General features: G+C 44.5%; 1 protein-coding gene across 1 annotated transcript in view; it reads left to right on the top strand.

Moving 5' to 3' along the window:
- The first annotated feature begins 357 nt into the window (after positions 1-357).
- The window catches only part of LOC111243648 (uncharacterized), a 56,837-nt gene continuing 43,998 nt past the window's right edge, over positions 358-13,196 (top strand). The window contains exon 1 of the mRNA XM_086979385.1: positions 358-380. The gene's annotated coding sequence lies outside the window, so the exon portion shown is untranslated. The remainder of the gene's footprint in view (positions 381-13,196) is intronic.

Consider the following 13,196-nt stretch of genomic DNA (forward strand, 5'->3'; position numbering starts at 1 on the left):
ACAAACACACCTGGTCCGTATGAGGTATCGCGCGGCTTGTAGTACTTTTCTATCCCTTGCTCTCCTCTTCTATCGTCTACAACAACGATAGCAATGACAGTATACGAATTATGTTTAGCTTCCGACGTTTCCGCACAGACGGCCGAGCGAGCGACCGTCGACAAAAAGCATACGCTTTCCAACTGTTACACATCGAAAGCGACTGATCAGAACGAACCGAACCGATCAGATTCAATAGTCAACGCCACTTTCAGTAGATCAGTGGTAACGTGAAATCGCTTCGCTTTACGTCATACTAATTTACCGCTATGCATAGGTGACGCTTACCCATTATTTTAAACGTTTGTAGCGTAACGTATTGCACGAGTGACCGACATCGGGTAAGTGACTGGATGCCATACATTGTATATATATCTGGCTCGATCGGAACTATTTAAATTTTACTAGAAACAAAAGGTTTTCTGTCAAATAATTGCTCGTAGCTCATCTGCCACGAGGTTCAGCTATACGTTTCTCGTTTTTCTTGAAATTGAATCGGCATTAAGGGATCTAAAAGTGCCGCAACAAAAATAACAATCGCTTATGAAGTTGCATAGTTCAAGATTCGAAAGCGTATGCTTTATTACCATTATCGACCATCTCTTACATAGCTGTCTGCACTAAACATCACCGTGTTGCAATATGAAGTATTTAATTGTACTTGTACCGCCTTACCCCCCTGTTTTCTTATCCTGGCGTTCGTCTGCTACTAATATCGCACTTATGTTAATTTGTTTGCCTACACCATTTGTGTTGTTGTTGTTGAATTCACCATTAAAGTCTCGGTACTTTATCGTCGCGATACGCAGAAGGGCTTATGCATTAGCATGTCATCGTGGTAATCCATCGCGGTGGGGTGGTCGGCGTGGCCTACATTTGCCGTGCAGATGTTGTCTCCGGTCGCAGTGTGTCCTTCTTGTTGCCTTCTGTTAACAGAATGAAACCACGACAGTTTTTGGCGGTCCGTGAGAATAATCGGAATTCCCGCGCACGACCGCCTGCACTGTCGGGACGCTGCCAGCCAAACCTGCTCCACTGCTGTTCCGCCATAACACCGTATATCCCCTATGTACGAGCACAAGTGCGCGAATCCAAGGCCCTAAATAGGCGAACCCTAAGAAAAGAATCTTTGTTCACATGGCCGGTCAGCCGGCCCCATCAGCATCTGCGCAAGGGTCCCTGTCGCTTGTATTGCCATCGAATGTATCCAAGAAGAAACATGGTCGATCTGTGTGAAGCGCTGAAAGTACTGAAGGAAGAATTTTTCGACCCTTTTGATATCTTTCTGACTAAACCGATGCCACCTGCCGCTCGAACGCCGCTTCTTTAGTCTGCATGACTTGAAGCGGCTATCTCGTAAACAAAGAAATTACGCCTGTAGCTAGGCAATTTCTTCTAAAAGACGCGAGGAACGATTCAGGGCAAGACGTAGGCAACAAGGCCTGGGAGTGTTTGAAAACACACTCCAGCATCTGTACGTGCATGTGTGCATTACTAGATCTAACAGTGAAAAATATGTCAACAAAAGATAGGACAAAAAGTCATAGTAACCCAATGCAGTATGACAGAGTTCGGCGCAGCACTTTGCTTGCTGATGCCACGACAATAAGTGTTCTAACTAGAAGTTGTCGTAACAGAAGCAGCGACGGCGGTAACAACAACAGTAACATACGGCAGACGCCAGTCAGATGACGAGGTTGCACGTAGTTTCCATTGCAGATGGCGACTGTGTGTTGGTCAATTGACGGACACCGCTCAGGGCTCATAACAGCTGATGTTTTTCTTTCTCTCTCAGCGCCTGATTTCAGTGGTAGATCGTCATTTGGCCGGCATCAACGTTGCCAAATGACGAAGTGGACGGGAACCGTAGCAGCGTCAGGGCCGAAAGCGGCAGGGCATTCTTACCGTAGCGGCCAGAAACCACCTGTCCAGCTAGTGTCCCCTTCGACAGATAGCGGTCATCGGCGCACGGCATCGCTTACATATTACCACACAATTGTGCGCGTCAATGGCGTTCTTTGCTGTTTGACCAGAAACGCCTGTATCGCATTGGTTTGGATCGTACCGTCATTAGAATGTTGCCTCCTGTGCTCGCTTGATGCGACATCGGGGCCGAATGTCATCGAAGCTGGCCGGCTGGCGGTCACCTCTACGTAACAACTGTCTGCATTATCTCAGCACACTACATCAGCGCGACATCAAGGTGCCCGTGGTAGATGGTAGCGAAACCGAAAAGCTGGCCAGCGACAGGACAACAGGAGGCGCATGTCTCCGAATCGGAGCAAGAAATTTCGGATTCATTTAAAATTATCGCTTTAGAAACAAGAAATTCTTCGGCCACGTGGTAGGAGGAGATACGCGCATGCATGTACACTCGAGGTGTTTGGTTGATGGGATTTCGAGATGAAACTGTGTAGGTAAATTATCGAGAACTAGGAATTGTTTGATGCAGACAAGATAACAAGTAATGGAGTAGCGGAGTGTATACGCTAATAGAGGATACGGTACAACATCTATTTGGCACGTGTCTATTATGTCCGACATAGTTCCAGTATTAACCTGTCTAACTTACGTTCTTGGTAAATGTTGTTTTTAAGTCACATGAAACAGTACATACGAAAAAATACCCCTTAGTTCGAGCTTCCACGATAACAACTTAATTTCTGTTGCTGTTTATCCGGGCCAGTTTCTTCTTATACTTTACATTGGTTGTTTTCTATGACCCCTCATGATCGATGACACATCCTCGAAGTCTTCAATCTTGTAACGTCCTCGCCATTGACCAAATTCCTGAATTTAAACCGTTTTCTTTCCCATCTCTTTTAGGGTAAGTTCGATGACACAGGCACACGGAATTCACTTGTGATTAACCATATATCTGTAGGCCAGGATACACTGTACCCACAAGCTCTTAGTACTAATGTTCACACGAACCTCACTCATGCGCTTCTTGCCGGAGCTCGTCTTTGTTTTCCGTCTCGCACTCCTGCTGCCATAGGCACTATCAACTGACTCACCGCACGCCCGTCAATGAAGTCTCTCGCACAGTTCGCTATCGGCATATGAAAGCTACTTGTCGACCAATTGACCAGAACCCCCGGAGAACCCCCAACCGATTGGACAGTCTTTCCCCCACAACATACTCGTCGACAACACCCTACAGATTGCTAGTTTCTTCATCTTTTATACCGTTAGATTTACCCGCTATAGCTACTCTGGTAAATTTTCTCAGACTAATTTTCTCTTTCCCGCACTTCCCTGTCCTCCATAGCCAACCATAGGAATTCCTTTTCCTATATAAGTCTCTCCATCAACCCCCTAAACTCTTCCCATTATTCATTCATTCATTCATTCCCACCTTGCTAACTAGGTTCCCCAGTCAGACCGACTTTGAATGCCGCTAGTCCCACTTTCGTGCTCTCCCCGAATAGAGGCAGCACTGCCTGCTCCCACACTTTCTCTCCCTGCCTCAATCGGTGTGTCCCTTCGTATCTTGGAAGGGGGTTGGGAATGGCACTAACTACGGGGACCAGCTTGTCCCCCACCAGCAGCTTGTCTGTTCCTCTAGCCTCCCCTTTGTTGTTCTCTAGCGCCCTGTGTAGTTCCGTCACATCGTAACCCTCACTTACGCTTTCTCTCTTTTCCTCTCTCTGCGTTTCACTCGCTCCGTCAGGTTCCCATGGATGGTGGGCCTGAAATTTAAAGGCCGAACTGGCTCCGGGAGTCACGGGACACAAGGCCTGAGCGCTACATGGAACACATTGACTAACTATGAGCTCCCACTCCTCCCACCATAACCTTCCTTCCGCCGCAGTCGTCGGCGATTCTAAGGTCGATATCCCTGAGAACCAACGCTTCGCTACCCACACGAAAACACCAGCCATGCGACTGTTCCAGAGGAAAACCATCACGCAGATAATATTCAGATAGGGACGCTACAATGCTGAGAATATGCATACACAACGCGGGCGTAAAAAGCGCACTATACGGGCTGCTGGTTTGTGAACCGAAAATAATATTAGAGAATTCCAATAATGATTGAGCACTGAGGTGTTTGTCTATCAAAGTTAGCGAGGGTTGAGATGGCCTAATTTTGAAATCTGGCATAGACACCTTTTTTGTTTGTGTCAAGATGGCTTGCCAGCGATCTGAGGCAATGCTTGGGCTAGGATGAAACTGCGAAAACATTGAGATATTAGTCGAATAAATCAAAAAGAAGAACGGATCGGATCAAACGGATGTTGCTGAAGGTAGAAACTATACACTGAACGAGTAAACTACACCTTAACTAGCTGATTGAATAACCCTATGCACTCTACATGTTCTCATATAAGCATATATATTATAGTGTGTATATGCTGTCTTGTGTATTCATGTAGGACCATAGCTTGGGCTGGCTAGTTTGACTAGAGATGATCGTCAGAATGAATGTACTATATCAGGCCATAGGCAGATCGAGCAGGCCAGAAGTACTCATCATATATGAGATACGCTTGCGCTCAAGCCAGATGCACCTTTCATGGAAGGTTACGAAACAGTTCTGGACCGCAGCAGCCCTGACGTTTAACATCACGTTTCTGTGTGTATGTCATAGGACGACTATGGTGACCGTCGCATCATTAATAGAATCTGGAGCAATCAATCATGCACAACTGCACGCAAATTAAGGCAAGAAATCCATGTTGATGAAGGACAACAGACGGTATTAGAGAAAATGAAATAGAAATATAGAGAAGAAAGGCACAGCTGAGAGGTCTTAAAGCGAGGCAAAGGCTGTACAGGTTGGCAGGAACAGAGATCGATGAACATGCGGCCGTAGACGCGTACCACGTGCATCATATTTACATGACCGATCGTTGAACAACACCGTCTTTTGCATGATTTTTCATTATTGATAAATAGCCTTCCACTCACCAACAGTAATTACTATTGAATATATATAATAGTGAAGGTGTACAACAGCACTACACAACCTCTTCGTTAGTTTCCACTTAGGATGTCTTATAACGTAATCTTCTCTAAGATCAAAATCACATTTCATTATCTTCAAATCGGATATAGTGGTGTTTTTTTCGGCGATAAGATGAGATCCATAAGTTGTGCGAATGCATACGACTATATTAGTATTTGTAGGTACCCAGTAATACGCTTAAAAATGTATCTATCCAATCTGAAACGTACACATACCCAGAAGCGAGCGTGGGAGTCGTCTGCTGCTTCGAAGGAGTTGAGTCTACTTGCCAATGTGAAAGTTCGTTTGAACAGGGCAAGCAAGAACAAGAGTGAATGTCCGCAAGATATAATTGCAGACGAATGGCGCTGATTGCTGCATGTATCATCGAGATGAAATTGTCGGGCGATGATACACAAATGTCCAATGACTGGGAATAGATTTGACCTCGTAACTGGCAATTCTCCACGACCCATATTTCCCCCTCCTCTTCCCTCCGCCCCACAATTTACCCCCTCCTCCTCCTCCTCCTCCTCCTCCTCCTCCTGCAGAGAGCAAAGAGATAACGGGACCGGTGCCTAGTCGCAGTTGGGGGTAGGGGGAGTGAGTTAGGCGCATCAGTGCGCACCGGCGATAAAGTCATGCTCGTCAGCTGGTGCGCCGGTGAGAAAATAAGTGAATAGCAGACGAATCAATGGTCCCGTTACAACTGACAGGGGCGCGGCTTCATTTCAAAAAGGCGAGCCAGCTATCTCGGTATAGTTGCCAAGAGAACGATAATCCAGTCATACGATATTTATTCACAGTGATTCCTCGCATTAAACAAAAGAGTAAATGAAAATGATCTGAAGTACTCTTATACTACTTGCCAACAGTGATTTATATTATTGGAATAATTCTGATTACCTATTGAAGCACATCACGTCTAAAACTACAGGCAGCCTATCAGCACAATTTATTATTATAATTATATTTAAATCCTCTTCACTCTTTAGTTTCCCGAATTCATTCTTTTAAGGCTAAAAGAATTTTTCCTCATACCCATTTTCGCTAATCCTCCACTGATACACCACCGACGCATGCAGTAAGCCATCACTCAGTCGGAACTCTGCTCAAACGCAAAACATCCGCCACCCTTCAATGATGAGTGTTATCGCCTGTTAAGCTAATAACGGCAGCAGCATACGCTGTACTATATATATATATATATATATATATATATATATATATCGCCGTCTTAGACTGCCCCCTTCGATCGGTGGGAGACCCCATGACGACGTCCCATTTGTGAGTGATATTATTTGCTTATGACAATATGTTATCTAACCTATTATAGTTTAGGGCTTACATGAAGGCTCGAGCCAAGTCCGCTTTGTGTATATATCTTTATTTATATCTAGGAGCCTTAGAGGGCTCACGATAGATGACTAGGGCATCATATCCTATCCTATGGTATCTTTTTGTTGACGTTGTCATCGTCACCTTCAAGCGCCTTCAATGAGCAGATATCTATTATAATATCGCAGGAATAGGGATGAGAACCTTGCTCTCCCACGAATTCAATATATGCTCGCTCAGCGAGCTCCTCCCCCGTTAACGAATTCGATGCACGATACGCGCAGACCCATAGAGCACGCGAGGTGCCGGCTAACCCCGTTACACCACCCCCTGAGCACCCACTTGCTGTTGACACTTCCCACACGAATCAGACAAGCGGCACAGCTATCGGTCGCTACCTGGCGCCGCAGCTTTCCCGCGGCCGATGGAGCTGATCCGCCGATCGTTGTCGTCGTCACAATCATCATTATCGTGCACACTTGCGAATGCATGTCGCAGTCTCGTAGCATTTATGTTTGAAGGGCCGATCGCCATCGGTCTTCTCTGCACGAAAAATAAGGCTGAGAAAGCTTGGCCCCCGGGGAAATGCGTGTGACTCGGATAGCGAGATTAATAGCATTGGTAGATTCTCGACACAAAGCAAGTAGTGGATGTGGGTAGAAAAGGCATAGGTCAGATGGGCAAAGTGCTCCATATGGAGGTAAAGTGCGTGGAGACGTTCCTGTTTCTATATTAAGCTATCTGCAGTTGGTACAAGCAAAACGTTTAGATCTATTTTGTGTCAACTATTATAAAGAGACACCTTGTGAATAATGTGTTGCGTAACTACAAGACTGAGCGCATGCACCCTATGGCTTAAGTCCACGTGTTTTTAAGGTTTCTGTATGCTATGGGTCGTTTCAGTCCTAGGGTCAAAACCAAAAACAATTACCCAAATGTAAGTTTCAAAATGTTTGAGAGACATTTTTTTGCAACTCCTGTTGACGTTATCAACAGAACCATCACGAATATATGTTGGATAGGGTCCCAAAGCTACTTACAGACATAATACACGGGTTCAATTGATAGCGGATTTTTATATAAAGAAACTACTTATCGATTTTGTGTAGCGAGTAACTTTCGCTGATATGATAGCGCTTGCCGAATGCCAGCCACTAGGAGCGAATTTACCTGCCAAAGCTGTAGTCGCATTGAATTACTAATACAATGGTTTAAATGCTACTGCCCATCCAATAGCGCGCGCAGATCGAACCAAGATCGTACGACGATGATCTAATATGTCCTACATCGAATGAAGTTACATTAGGTGTCTTTCGAGCTGCATATAAGAGACATCATGGAAAGGCCTGACAGGACACTCAACGATGACTCTGGGAACCCCTCAGGCAGGCAAAAGCGTTGGAGAGCGACCGTGTGGAAGTAAGCCTCAGGCTATTTACTTTTGAGGCGTGTGGCTGCTTCTTTCTTCAAACGGGATTTAAATGAATTAGGTTTAAAGTGCACGATGATTCCCCCCCTGGATTTGGGCTTGTGACATCGGACACGAATATGACCTTTGGCTATGAACGAGTAACAGTAGTGATTTCATTCGAGCTGCACCCTGGGATGGCGTTAAGGAGCAGGATTCAGAAGTGCTTTTAGTGCCAAGCGTGCCTAGCAAACACAGACAATTCATTATCTTACTTTTAATGTATACGTATTGCGTAGAATATAAATCACAAATTGTCAACAACTGATCATTAATATCTCATAATGGAACCAAATTTTAAACTGAATTTCCGAATTAAATGAGTTCGGGACTTTTCCCGAGCCGCATTTTTGGCAAGCTGCTTCATTTCATCATGTACGCTCTACGTATACTTGGATTTATCATAGTATGCATATTTCTTGACGCTATCAACGACTCAGTGATAAGCACTTAACAACAATGATAGCAACAGGATGTAAGGAGATGACTCTACTGCATTAATGGATGTAAAGAATAGTTCTAGTCCCTTCAGGTCTTTAAAATAAGTTGCCCTTCGTAAATATTACGTCAGTGACATCCCTGTTGATGTTAAAATCAATAGTGGGAACGGTATACGTGAAAAACTGGTTTTGCGGTCTATTACACGACCAAGAAAGGATTTCAAATTTCAAAACGTTGCTTAATTTCTCGAAGCACGCCGCTGAGAATCTCTCTATCTCCCTCGACCGTGTCTACGTCAAGCGCCAGAACCTAGCGCCGAGACGGACTATATGTGGACGTGTCACCCCTTTCGTGTGTAATCTTCTTGTCGGAGCATATCCAAATCAATGGGTGCCTCAAATATAGCTATTTCAGAAGTCTTTGCTCTCTGTTACCCACTAATCAAGTATCCTTTGCTGAATAGCAACATATTTAGTCCTAGCCATAAATTCTGCTAACGTGCGGAGTTCCCGCCGATGGTGGGAGTTTGCTACCCATTAGATTCTCCGTCTGGGAACTAGACGTGGGATCGCTTTTTAATACGAGAATGATATTTCGGTCTAAGCTCGCTGAAGCTAACCTCGTTTCCTATGTTTGTCCATATAGCTCACTTATATACTGGTCCGGTATTGGCGGAGGGAGAAAAAGAAAGGTGGTATTCGGTAGTTGGATTTGGTCTCAGACCTCCTGCGGCCCCTCGTCCTCGTAGAAGCTATCCCCCATAATGGAATTCAGCCCTCACCGTCGTTTTCGAGGTACAGATAGATCAATCAACAATGACGGCCGGCGTTCCGACGACGATGGACTCACCACGATGTGAGTCTGGGGAAGTGACTGAATATCGCTAGAGAACAATAGCCTATTTTGAGGGATCCGCCACTACTCTGTAGTCTTGACGAGGTATCGCTCCATGGATAAGAAAGGGGGGTACAAAGGAGCTGGGGACTAGCGACATCCATATACGAAACCAAGGAATGGGCAATCACCTGATGAAATTCGATATTTCTCGTAGAACAAATATCTATCAGTAGGCACCGCTGTTGATTTTGTGGGAAAAATTTGTAGAAGCAACCTGTAGAAAAAAAGGAGCTCCAAGCGACTCCTTAAAAGTGCGTTTTCAACATTAAATGGCTATGGCATGATTCAAGTATCGATGTACTAACAAGGCGCAGTCGCATATGGTCATGGTCGGGGGCATCTAGCGATAGCGACTGAGATCTGACAGGATGAACACTGGCACGAAAAACGTATTTCCTTCGTTTTCTTTTGACAAGTACGCATCCACCATTAGAGAAGTATACGCGCTTCGATTCGATTTTAGTTCATGGCGTTAGGGGCACATAGGGATATGGCCTGCCTTGAGTTTAGGTACAAGACAAACGCTTTAATAAGGTAAGATACATCCTAGGAAACAGAAGACCGAAAGCATTTCTGTATTGTGTCACCAGCTTCTGCAGTGTTCTGAAACATCACAATAGGCATCCGTATGGGGGATGCCACGCTAAACCAGTCCTTGATTAATTTCCACAGAAATAGACTGTGGGCCTTCTATTCAAATTGTAACACTCAGTAGGCTAAATGTTCGACCCCTTTGGTCGTTCGGTACAGTAGATTCAATAACACGATATATTGAATAAGAATCCATCTGTCCAATATAATAAGAAATGTGGTTTATCTAACCATATTGGAGGGGTTGCATCTACCTCGTACCTTTGTTGTGAAGGAAATAAGCGTAGCAAACCGTTGGCATATTCGTTTCGACTTACCTTCTGCTTTCGACTATAGCAATCGTTTACCTATCTAATCTACTAGGACTAGTAATTTGTGGAGCTGCATATCTCATAGAATGGATTGACCAGTGGCCTCCGAAATCTTCGTCGACATATCAAGCTATATCATCCCGTCAAGCCAATCTGTCTGTTGCCGTAAACCGTCTACCCTTAGGCACCGCAGCCTTTTGCAAGTGTGCATCTGCCTTTGTATTAAGATCAAGGGCTAGGAAGGCGTATATTCAGCCCGACTAGTTTTTTGCTAACCCGCTTGGTTGAGTCGTAGCAGTTACGTTCTCGACCCGACTCTGCCTACTAGATCTCGCATATTCAAATTCGTCATTCTTGCTTCAAAAATTGGATGGCACCACCATAAAATACCATACACACATACTTTTATCTAAACAGCGGTCGTTCGCTCATTAGGATACCTTCATGGGTCACAACTCTTCATGGCACGCCACACTCGATACGCGTCAGTGGTTGACATTAGACTTAGTTGACTTATAGACCCGCAAGAAAGCTCGAAAATGAACGCAGTTTCGACCTTCTACCCGTGCCGCTGCTGTAGCTGGTTCACGGAGGTACCACTGTTAAAATCATTATTTTTTTTTTCGTTTTGCCCCTAGAGCTTTGGTAACGGTCGATAGCTTCATCGTTATTATTGTTATACACTACTATCGGCTTTTGACGACAACGATTCCATTTATACTCTTTAAGCAATTCTGGCTCCCGTCGCATGCTTGTGCCTGTCTTTCTCCCAATTTTTCCTCCCATGCCGAAGCATGGAACCCTTACGAAAACGAGAGTGATCCCGGGGGACAACTAGGTCCTCATGGGTGCTTCAGTTGAGCTTTTTGCGGCGTCCCACACGTGCCACAGTTAGTACCGGAAACCAACGGACAATCGGTCCGACTGATGTAACGCGATGGGCATCCTGATAGTGACTTCTAGGCCCATGTGCCTGCTGGTCGGCCTCTCGAACACGCACTGCTGGGATGGATCTGCGGAGCAGTTCTGCGGCTTAAAATCAACCAAATGAATAACTGATTACGCCCGCCGCAAGTGGTAATTAGAGGGCGGAGCAATAGCAAACGAAATGGAAGGTGGGTGATTGTAGTCATTAGGGGAAATAAGGTAATTGGCCCATACGATCATGGACGTAAGGGACGTCGGAAACCACCCTTGTACCTGTCGTTTAATAAGTGACTAAATAAACGCAGAACAACAGTACAAGAAAAAACACTGACTTAGTGCGGTTTGTCTTGTCTTGTTTTGTATTGATGATTAAGATTAAATGTTGAAATGCAGTGTATGCGTTTTTAATTGTGTTGCCGTTGTATATACATTATTTCCTGTAGAAGTAAAGAGGAAATGAAGTAAATAACTTAAAATTGTGTTTTAACTTTTGTTAATTTCCTTACTTGTTTAATACGCTGAATATGTGAACTAGAACTTTTTCCTTTGGGTTTTAACTACGGATATATCTATTTTGCTTAGTCATTATCGCAACGTTTTTGCAAATTCCACGAAAAATGGAACACCGGAGCGCGCTTCAGAGGTGGGACGTTGATTAACTTATTGCAACACCGAAATAATAGAACCAATTGGACTGCCACCTTCGGCTGTATCACATCTAAAAACCACAGGCCATGGCGGCATCAACGAGTAAATGGAATCATCCATAGAATCGGCACAGACATCGATTAGAACGTAAGCAAACAGCAACGTAATTCATATTATAATCGGATGGCATACACCGCAGCAGGCGACTGTAGACCGTAAAGAGAATAGAGCCAGAGATCTGGAGCTAGTTACAATGCCATACGAATACGTCAGGTACTGCCAAATGGAACGGACAAAAAGTGTAGCATCTGAATCCGTCCTGTGACCCTTTGACAGCTGGCGGTGTCGTTTAGTACATTTTGCCGTGCGACAGTTCCGCGCGATAAACTCAAAGAATAGACAACAAACGACGGATCGCGCAGGTCACAACCAGCCGTGGTGAAGTCACATGACGGGGACGTGTGTACATATGGATAGGACGGGTGTCGCCATAGGCTCAGCGCATTGCCGCTAAGCAATGTCGTGTTATGTTGTTCCGATACAACGAACTGGCGATAGCAACAGAAAATCCAAAACAAGCGTACGTATATGGGGGGAAAGAGAGATTGAGTCGACATTGTAGAAAACATTCAAGCAGTCATTACCGCCAGTAACATATGCGATGGAATATCGACGTGTAGATCCGAGCCAAGTGTACTCCCGAACGGGTTCAGATATGGGACGCACCGCGTTAAGACATATCGTCGCTTGCCTCCACACAGAGTCGTCCCAATCGTTCGTTATCAGCCTGGTGGCTGTTATATCGATAACCTGTTCCACCCAGATCAATGTCTAGCTAAAAACAAATCAGCAGTCGAATATAACTCCAGTCCCTAGAATGTGTCCTACTTCAGGTATATAAGATAGCGAATATCCTACTGTAGGTTTCAAAGTTTGGTGCGCAAAACCGATCCTAAGCAGGAAATGGCTGCGTCTCCTGAGTTCTGTCTGTCTGTTTCGTCCGACGCGTGCGGAGATCTCTCCACTGCGAGTCTCTGCTACAATGGCTTTTCGTAGGAGCTACTATAATTGTGCTCAGTGCTTAAGCAATATATGAAACAGACGAACGTTACACACGCACAACTGTCGTCAGGTGTAGAACGCCCTATTTTCAGCCGGTCGACGTAATTCGGTGTCTAATGCGCGACCCACCGTGGGCAGTACAACTGAATGATACGGCAGAAATCGAATTAACCGAATTGGGCAAACAGCCCAAAGTGTCATTCATTAATTTAATTGATTTTTATATATGAAAAATAATATACAAATCGTATGTTTATAGTTTCTATACATTTACTGTTCTAGATAACTTGTAGTTGGCTAACTAGGTTAGGTGTGCATAATTAAACCACGATTTTTGCGATAAGCCGCTCACGGACGTAACCAGACTGGCAGGCATTATAGATACAGCAATAGCTATAGTTGTATCTATAATGCGTATAATATATATATAAGTCTTATTAATTTTATATATATATATATATTGAGTAAAATGTCAAATTGTAATAATAATGTCTAGATCCTTGCCGAAATGTTTCGTTAACTT

This window comes from Varroa destructor, unplaced genomic scaffold (genome assembly GCF_002443255.2).
Source record: "Varroa destructor unplaced genomic scaffold, Vdes_3.0 BEIS01000002.1, whole genome shotgun sequence".
Classification (NCBI taxonomy): Eukaryota; Metazoa; Arthropoda; class Arachnida; order Mesostigmata; family Varroidae; genus Varroa; species Varroa destructor.